The sequence below is a fragment of the Callithrix jacchus genome, chromosome 4 (genome assembly GCF_049354715.1).
Source record: "Callithrix jacchus isolate 240 chromosome 4, calJac240_pri, whole genome shotgun sequence".
Taxonomy (NCBI): domain Eukaryota; kingdom Metazoa; phylum Chordata; class Mammalia; order Primates; family Cebidae; genus Callithrix; species Callithrix jacchus.
The window spans coordinates 52,547,513-52,557,756 of NC_133505.1; the positions used below are offsets into that span (position 1 = coordinate 52,547,513).

The following is a 10,244-nucleotide window of genomic DNA, read 5'->3' on the forward strand; positions in this document are numbered from 1 at the left end:
AAAAAGAAAGTCAACCAAGATCAGCAACAAAGTAGTCATGAAATGCCCTCACAACCAGTCACAGCAAGGCCCTGGAGAATTTCCTTCCTCTACTGAATACAAGCAGCTGGGGTATCTCCTCTGAGCTGAAACATGCTGAAAGAAGAGTGGTTACAAGCAGAGGTCTCAGGGTGGGTGCTGCCACTTCCAAGCTGTAAAACCCTGGCCCACAGATTAGTTCACCTCTCTGGGCCTCAGTTTCCCCATCTGTAAAGTGGGGATGATAATAGCATCCCCTCGCAAAGTTGTTAGAAGGTTTTTGTTTTTCTTTTCTGCCTCAGGTTTATTTGTACAAATAGCACAGGAGGATCCCAGCCCTATGCAGACAGCAGCCCAGGGTGGGTCACACCAGTCCTGTCCTCACATTGGCAGACAGAGCTCTCTACTCTGAAGCCTTTGTAGAGGCATGGGGACCTCTGGGATCCTGGGCTGGAACTGAAGCTCGAGCTGCAGCCTGGGCCTTGGTTTGATCCTTGGCCTTGACCTTTGGCTGGCACAGCCTGAGCCCCTTGGCAATGCGGGCACGAGCACACTTCCCAGGCGTGGGTTGGACAATGCAGGCAAGTCAATCGAGCTTGTGGCTGACACCCTTTGGGATCCTGGCCTTAAGCTCCTTGGACTTTACAAGGGCCTTGATAGCCTCAGCATGTGCACCCATGGCCTTGGCACTGTTGGCCTGCATCTTCTTTACGCCCTTCCTGTTGTGCTTCTTGGCACATGCATGCTCCTCAGGAACTTGGGGTCCACCCCGTTAAGAGATGCATATCTTTGAGATTGGGGTTTCCTAAGGCCATTTCTGTGCCATTTTTGGGACTGGTTCTGTGTGGTGTGGCTCTTGGACTTTGACATGTCTGTATCTTAAGCCGTGGCTCCCGAAGCGCCAAGAACCAGAAGAGCCAGAAGGTTTAAATGAATCTTCTAGCTTCACTGCAAAGCATTCATCCTAGGGCCTGGCACATAGAAGGTGTAAAACATGGGCTATTAGCATTACTACTGCGATCAGGACCGCCCCAACCAAGTCATGAGCTCCTTGGGGAAGGAAATGCATCTTGTTTATCTTTGTCTATTTGAGTATTTTCCACGGGCTTGGCATACAGTAGGTGCTCCATGTCTTAGGTCAGGTTCCCCAGAAGCAGAGCCTGAGACAAAAATTCATAGCTAAATGATTTGGGAGTGCTTCCAGGGAAACTGGAGAGGGACTGGGGGAGCAAGACAAGAAAGGAAGAGGCCAAAAAGGGTGCAGATTCAGGCAAAGCTCTGCAGAGGATGGCTTCAGCCTGATCTCGAAGGGGAACTGGGAAGTCTAAGTTACACCTCAGGGTTGTCCTTGCCCCAGGCAGGGAGCTGGAAGCTTACTCTCCTGAACCCCCGTCATTGGCTAAGAGCCAACATGAAGGGGATAGACTTCCAGGCACTTCCCATTATGCTCCAGTAGTTGAGGGCAGTGCCAAGAGAGCATCCAGAAGGGAAGGCACCCAGGGGCCAGGAGGGTCTGTGAAAATGCTACCCCCCATAAATGTAATAAATGTCATCCCAGCGTCTGAAGGGTCACAGTTCCCCAGGGAGTCCAGGACAGTGGAGGCAGAGTGGGCACAGGGGACTGCCAGGCAGTGGGAGGAGCTCTGACTTACACATTGGTCAGAGCCAGGAGGGTCCTCTGAGGTCCAGCCTCCCTACCAGCTGACTAGGGCAGGCCTGGGACTGTCTGAGTTGGTCTTAAGGGCCCCTACTAGTTGCCTGGCATAGATGCTGAGTTCTTCGCATGATTTTCTCATTTAACCCTCACACCACCACTGGACAGATGACTATGAGGCAGAGGCATGGCATGGAGAGGCCTACCTGCAGCACCCCAAAGAGTTAAGGGCAAAGATGGTCGATGTCATTAAGAAATTTTAATAAAAATCAAAATGAGCTACCATTTCACACCCACTAGGGTGGTTATAATAAAAATCTTTAATGAAACCTAAGTGTTGGTGACAGTGTGGAGAAATGAGATCCCTCACACATTGCTAGTGGGAATGTAAAATGGTGCAGCTGCCGTGAAACAGTTTGGCAGTCCCAGCATAAACTGAACACGGAATCACCACAGGACACTGAAATTCTGCTGTTAGTACAGACTAAAAAAAAATTAAATACAGTTAGTTGGACAAAAACTTGCTGGCCAGGCGCCGTGGCTCCCACCCGTAATCCCAGCACTTTGGAAGGCCAAGGCAGGTGGATCATGAGATCAGGAGATCAAGACCAGCCTGACCAATACGGTGAAACCCCGTTTCTACTAAAAATCCAAACATTAGCTGGGCATGGTGGTGTGTGCCTATAATCCCAACTACTCAGGAGGCAGAGGCAGGAGAATCACTTGAACCCAGGAGGCAGAGGTTGAAGTGAGCCAAGATTGTGCCACTGCTCTCCAGCCTGGGTGACAGAGTGAGACTCTGTCTCAAAAAAAAAAAAAAAAATTGCACAAGAATATTCACAGCAGCACTATTCACAGCCTCAAAGGTGGAACAACCCCAGTGTCCACCACTGATGAATGGATAAACATAATGTGTTATATTTATACAACAGAATAATATTCGGTCATAAAAAGAAGCAAAATACTGATACATGCTACGACATGGATGAACCTTGAAAACATTATGCTGAGAAAAGAAGCCAGAAGCAAAAGGCCATATAGTGTACAATCCCATTTATAGGAAATGTCCAGAATGGGCAGATTTATAGACAGAATGCAGATTGCTGGCTGCCAGGGGCTGGGAGGCAGGGACTGGGGAGTGACTGCTAATAGCACCACAGGGGAGTGGTGACAGTCAGGCAGCATTTTCTTTTCTTTTCCTTTTTTTTTTTTTTGAGACAGAGTCTCACTCTGTCACCCAGGCTGGAGTACAGTGACACAACCTCTGTTTATCACAGCCTCAACCTCCTGGACTCAAGCAATCCTCCCACCTCAGCCTCCCAAGTAGCCAACTACATGGGCGCTCTATCACAACCACTCATTTTATTTTTTGTAGATACAGGTCTCCCTATGTTGCCCAGGCTGGTTTTGAACTCCTGGGCTCAAGCAATCCACCCGCCTAAGCTTCCCAAAGTGTTGGGACTACAGGCGTGATCCACCATGCCCAGCCCACACAGCATTTTCAATGTACTAAATGCTGCTAAATTATACACTTTAAGGTCAGATGCAGGGCTCACACCTGTAATCCCAACACTGGGAGGCCAAGGTGGGTGGATTGCCTAAGCTCAGAAGTTTGAGACCAGCCTGGGCAACATGGTAAGACCCCACCTCTACTAAAAATACAAAAAATTAGCCGGACATGGTGGCACACATCTGTAATCCCAGCTGCTCGGGAGGCTGAGACAGGAGAGTCACTTGAACCCAGGAAGCAGAGGTTACAGTGAGCCAAGATTGCACCACTGCACCCCAGCCTGGGCAACAGAGTGAGACTGTCTTCAAAATAAATAAGATAAATAAAATGGCAACTTTAATGTGTACCTTACCAGAATTCTCTTAAGTTAAAAAGAAAAAAAACGTGAGTTTTGAATCTCCCTTCTAAGGGCCCAGGGGCTGCCAACACAGTCAGCTACAGTGTTTCCAGATGGACAGAACAAATCAAAAACATGTCTGCCAGACACTATGCCGATAGGAAGATGGGACGCAAGTTGTTTTTAAAATTTTTTGTGCCTTGGCCTGCTGGAGAAATAAAAGCTCTGACCTTGAGCTCATGCAGGCCTGAATGTAAATGCTGGTTCCACCACTGGCTGTGTGACCCTGGGCAAATCACTGAGTCTTTCTGGGCCTCAGTTTTCTCATCTGTAAAATGGAGATAAGAAGCAGCTCTTCACTAACTCATGAAAAAGTCCTAAGCATAGTGCAAGACACACAGTAAGGACCAGCAAGAGTTGGTTTCCTTCCTCCCTCTCTTTTCCCCACACATGCCCTTGACATTTATCCCAGCCAGATTTCACCTATGCAGACACACTCCCAGGAGGCTGTGCACAGGGCACCACTTGTCCAGGTTCCCTGATGGACCCTGCCTGCAGGATGTACACACATTCAAAGAGAGAACAAGTTAATCCACAGGAAGCCTAAGTGCAGAGGGGACTAAAGAATTTCTGGACTAATCCAGGAAATATTCTGGACTAATCCAGGAAATATTCAGGCTCTTTCCCTCCCATCACGCCACCAGGTCAGCAACCTCCTCCAACACTATGTCCCTTCACATGCACATGCTCTCCAAACTTCTAACCCAGCAATTCCCAAGAGCTGGTTTCTGACCTTGTTCTCCCCTGTCCACAGCTCAAAATGTCAGCATAAGAATGCTGATCTGCCTTTCTAGAGAAGAACTATTCTTTTTTTTTTAAATATTCGTTTTTTAGGGTACAATAGTAGAAAATAAATTTTTTACCTATCCTGTGTCCTTACTTGACAAAATAAGATGCCATCAACCTTTATGCCAGTTTTCAAAATGAATTTTTGAAATTTGATTGATAAATCCTTGTGCCCCCTAACCCCACTCTCCCTCTCCCAGCAGGAAGTGAATCCTACTTCACTTGATCAGTGAGCATGAGGAGGGCATGGGCCCTGGGTTCCATTCCTGCCAGGTCACTCCCTCCAGCCCTCCCTGTCATTCCCACAGTAGCAGACAGGCAATAGCACTCCCTCTTCCCAGCATCACTGATGCCAGGCTGGGTACACCACAGCCTCTGCATACCAACAGACTGGTCCCCACGACCTGGTGCCAGAGGAGGTGGGTAACATGGAGCCATCACACTCACCCAATCACCAGACCTCTGGGTCAACTTAAGAAGGGATGGTCTGTGTTCACAGAGCAATTTTCCTCTGAACCAAATGAAGCTTCATCAGACGGTATGGACCCCACTCTGCCTGGGCAAGTTATAGCCCAATCTCCCCACTGAGAGGGGCCTATGGGCATCACTGTGTCTTCTTGGCCTTCTCCAAGTCTCTCGGGTTTGACCAGACCATTCTAGGTATTGTCCTACCACACAGGGTAATGCTAAGGACATGGCCAAGGTCCCTAACACTACAGCCAGTAATATACAACATACCTCAAACTCTCCACTCAAAATCCTGTCTTGGGCTGGAAAGCAAAGTAAGTGGCAAAGACATCTCCCGCTCTGGGAGATACCAGGCTCAGTCCCACATGCAACCTGCAGCATGTGTTAGAAACCATCAGGAGATCACCAGGGGCTGACAAGGAAAAAGGCTGGGGAAGACAATGACAGGCAGGCAGCAAATACAGGCTAAGGGCTCACTATGGACCAGGCACACTGCTGGGGTCAAGAAAGCAAACATGAAGGAGACATGATGCCCTGCCCTGAAAGGGCTCACAGATGAGCAGGTAGGTGTGACCTGGGGGAGGAGAAGTCAGGACTAACACATATCAAGTCTGTTCATCTCCTGTAATCCCAGAGAAAAGAGCCCATACTCACAGAGCTGACCACCAAGCCAAAGAGTAGGGAAATTTCAGATTGAGATAAGCCCTAGAAGAAAACAGACAGAAAGAGAGATGAAGTAGAACCACGTGGGGGATTTAGAGAGGCTGGTCACGGAGGGCCTCTCTGAGGTGACATTGGAAATGAGGTGGAGGATGGAATGAGAAGGAAATATTCCAGGTAGAGAAGAGCAGGTGCAAAGGCCAGGAGGCAAGTTCAAGGAGGAGCAGGGACACTGATGTGGGTGAGATATGTGGCAAGCAACAGGAGAGGAGGGAGGCAGGGCAGGCAAGTCCTTGCAGGCCCTGGTGAGGAATCCAGGTTGAATAAGAGCTTTATCCCCATGTAGTAGGTGAGAAACTGAAGCTCAGAGAGGTTAAGTAACTTGCCCAGGGTCACACAGCTAGTGCATAGCCAAGCTGAGATTCTACCATACATTCTGGTAACAAAGTCCACCATATTTTCTTTCCTCTAGTCACTGAACAGGAACTGGCTGGCTATGACAAAATATGATAACTAGTAAGTGGTTAATGACAAGTGGTTTATGAGAGGAGCCTAGGGTGGGGGGCGCAGTTTGCCAGGGAAGTCTTCATTGGAGGAGCTAACTGGGTCCCTAAGGATGAGGAGGATTCTGACAGGTGGAAAAGTGGGGAGGAAGAGCACTCAAAGCAAGAATAACTTGAGCAAGGCCAGGGGTGTGGTACATGAGGCCTGGTGGGAGCTAAGAGGCAATGGAGTTGCTGAGAGTAGAACTGGCAGGAGACAAACGTGGAAGGCAGGATGGGCCAGGCCAGAAGGGACCCTGAATGCCTACCAAGGATGTCTCCATTGAATTTCTGGGCAATGAGGAGCCAAGGCAAGTTCTTCAACAGGCTGAACGGTAGTGTGCTTTAGAAAAATGACTGTGATGCAGGAGCCTGGAGAGGCTGGTGTGGGGGCAGGGGCAGCTAAAATAAATGGCCAGAGGCTGCAGAAAGAGGTGGAGCAGGACAGGGTCCCTCAAGCCCCAGAGGTAACCAAGACTGCCAGGTCCCCCCTGGACAGGAACTCATGTATCCTAATCACACACAACCTCAACGACCTGGCTGGGGGGTATTTGGGAACAAACTGAGCAGTAGATAAGAAAGCATTTTTGATTTGGTTGTTATTTCTTTGGCTGTTACTGTTTTTTTGAGATGGAGTTTCACTCTTGTCTCCCAGGCTGGAGTGCAATGGCACACTCTCGGCTCACTGCAACCTCCGCCTCCCAGGTTCAAGCAATTCTCTTGCCTCAGCCTCCTGAGTAGCTGAGACCACAGGTGTGTGCCACCATGCCTGGCTAGTTTTTGTATTTTTAGTAGAAACAGGTTTCCACCATGTTGGCCAGGCTGGTCTCAAACTCCTGACCTCAGGTGACCCACCAGCCTCGGCCTCCCAAAGTGCTGGGATTACAGGTGTGAGCTACCACACCCGACTAAGAAAGCATTTTTACAGACCCCAAGAATGCGGTGTCTGGCTGGGAGCAGTGGCACACGCCTATAATCCCAACATTTTGGGAGATCCAGGGAGGCGGACTACCTGAGGTCACAAGACCTGCCTTGACAACACGGTGAGCCCTCACCTCTATTAAAAATACAAAAAAATTAGCCAGGTATGGTGGCAGGAGCCTATAATCCCAGTTACTCAGGAGGCTGAGGGGAGGATAATCACTTAAACCTGGGAGGCAGAGGTTGCAGTGAGCCAAGATGGTGCCATTGCACTCCAGCCTGGGCAACAAAATAAAAGAATGCGGAGTCCCCAGTCCCAGTCCCTACCCTGCTTCATCCTACCTCCCTCCCCAAAGTTTGACCTGGGTCCATGGCTGGAGTCCATTCCTAGCCCATAGCCCCAGGTCCTGCTGCAGTGACCCCTATCAACACAAGCCATTCTGTTCATGCTCCGGGACTCCAATGAAGGATAAGGGCAGAGTGCTGGCTTTACAGGAATTGGGTGACCCTCAGATATGCTTACACAGCCCTGATCTTAAAAGGGAACCTATTTTGACTCACTTCATCCCCACAAGGTAGGTACTATTATATTCCAAGGAGGGGAAACTGAGGCACAGGGGACTTGCCCAAGGGATGTGAACCCTGGGGCAGTCTGGTGCCAGGGTCTGTCATCTGTGCTCCACCTCAAGGTAGTCATTGCTCTCTCTAGACTCTGAGTGTCTCTACCTGCTCTCCTCTCTCCTCTTTGCTTCATGATGATCCTGCCATGTACTCCATTTCCTGCCAGGAGGGAGGGCTACATGTGAGAATTTGGCATCAGAGCCCCAGCTGCTCCCTCCTCAGGAACGACCTGCCTGCCTGCCACAGCAGGTGGTGAGGAGCTGACCCTGAGCTCAGACAGCCCCTGGAGGAGGCAAGCAGGCCTGTCTGAACCCTCCTCCCCCACATAACAGAAATAGCTGCCAGCCCTGATGGACAGGCCTACAGCAGACCGTGCCTGTCCCCCACTCCACAGGGAGCGCTCACCCCTTTCCTCTACTCCAGGGGGCCCAGGTGAGGCAGCACCTGCCCAGGATGTCATGGTGCCATGGTTGCACAGCTCCTGGACCAGGGCAGCTGAAAGCCTCTTTGCCCACTAGATGGTGCAATGTGCACAGAAATGTGGGTTGACTGCTTGGCCTCCCCTCCCACCTGCAGAGAAACTGGATTTCACAAGGCATTTTTCTCATTTTTATTCTTATTCCTCATTTTAACCCATAGCCAACCATTTGTATCTGTCCTTGCAAAACAAGTGCATTTATTTTTTAGTTTCACACTTAGTACATTACACATATACACATTATATGTATGTGTGTGTGTGTGTATTTTTTTTTTCTTATTTGTTTTCACTCAGCACTATATTCTTAAACCTCATCCATGTTGCACATTTAGTTCCTGGTGGGTACCTTCCGCATTTATTTACCCACTCTGAGGGTGAAAGGCACCCAAGTTCCCTCCAACACCCCAGTAACCCTGCCACGACTGTTATATTGACGGGAACCCTTACAGCTCTGCCCGAAAACCTAGCAAGTGGAATTGCCAGATTACAGGGAAGGCGGCGACCTCATTTGGCACAGTACTGACAGCCATCCAGCTCTCAATCCACCGAGTTATTGGAGGGTTCCTGGGGAAAAGCCCTGGCCTCCTAGTACTCAGCCTAGCACCCCTTCCTGTGAGGAGGGGCCCCAATCCTTTCTGCTTGGGCCCAGGGGAGATGGAGAGCCAGTGGCCTCTGTCAAGAGCATTTTGCAAAGGCAAGACTTTAAGGTTCTACATCTACCCTGAGCCTGCTCTCCCCACTTTTTTTTTTTTTTTTTAAGTAAAGGGCAATGCTGGTTTGTTAAATCCCCCACATCCCTCTCTTCAGGAATCTTTCTGACCACAAAGCCCATTCTTTTTTTCCCTTCCCCTCCCACAGAACTATCCCAGTTTCCTGGATTTTCCCATTTCTCTTCCTCAGCCCATCCCTTCCATATGAACACTCTACACTTACTAGCTATGTATCTGTGAGCAAGTTGCTTGGACTCTCCCTCTGTCTATAATATGGAAATAAGTAATATCATTACTAATAATAGGCACACAGGCATAATCCCTCCCTGGCCTCCATACAGCCATCTCTCTAACTCAGTGCTGCCCTGCTTCCCACATATATTTAAGTAGCTCAAGATCCTCCTCCCCCAGGAAGTCATCCCTGATTGGACCAGATACAGTCCCAACGCCCTTAATCCAACTGTCACCTAGTAAGAGCTCAAGTGGTTATTTTTGGCTGACATTTAAAATAACAATAATGGCTATAATGCACTGAGCACCTACTATGTGCCAAGAATTGTTTGGCCTACTACATATCCCCATAAGAGCCCTGGAAGGCAGACATTGTCATCACCACTTCTCAAATGAGGAAACTGAGACTCAGAGTAAGGTGACTTACCCAAAATCACTGGCAGGTAATTGTCAAGATCAGGACTAGAATACAGGCTTGTCTGATATAAAAGCTCTATCCCATAAAACCTCCTTCAGAATCCCTTCCTCTTGCCCTCATTCCCCCATACCCGTGTGTGCACTGCATTTTAAAATTATTTGTGGTTTTACATAGACAAATAATATAGGGATATATTCTCCTTATTAAGAGCTGTATCACCTTTGACCAGGAACCTTCTACCCTCCTCCTTCCCCAAAGGAACTTTCACTATTAGTACTGTCTTGGGTATTGTTCTAGTGTTTGTTTTGTTTTTTTTTTTTTGAGACAGGGTCTCTTACTCTGGGGCCCAGGCTGGAGTGCAGTGGTATAATATTGCAGCTCACTGTAGCCTCTACCTCCCAGGTTCAGGTGATCCTCATGCTCAGCCTCCCAAGTGGCTGGGACTATAGGTGCATGCCACCAGGCCCAGCTAATTTTTATATTTTTAGTAGAGACAGGGTTTCACCATGTTGGCCAGGCTGGTCTCGAACTCCTGGGCTCAAGTGATCTGCCTAACTTGGCCTCCCAAAGTGCTGGGATTATAGGTATGAGCCACCACACCTGGCCCCATAAATGCTTCTGTATCTGTAGGAAATAATATTGAGTATTTTTAGTTTACATAAATAACGTGTGTGGGGCTGGGCACAGTGGCTCACGCTTGTAATCCCTGCACTTTGGAAGAATGAGGTGGGTGAATCACTTGAGACCAGGAGTTCGAGACCAACCTGGCCAACATGGCAAAAACTCATCTCTATAAAAATACAAAAATTTTCTGGGCATGGTGGCACACG

At 48.8% G+C, this 10,244-nt stretch overlaps 1 pseudogene across 1 annotated transcript; it reads right to left on the reverse strand.

Annotated features, from left to right (window-relative positions):
* Positions 1 to 279: 279 nt before the first annotated feature.
* On the reverse strand, positions 280 to 2,489 carry LOC128931767 (large ribosomal subunit protein eL29-like; annotated as a pseudogene). The gene has a single exon (XR_008480647.2). The product of XR_008480647.2 is annotated as a large ribosomal subunit protein eL29-like (transcript).
* Positions 2,490 to 10,244: the final 7,755 nt, after the last annotated feature.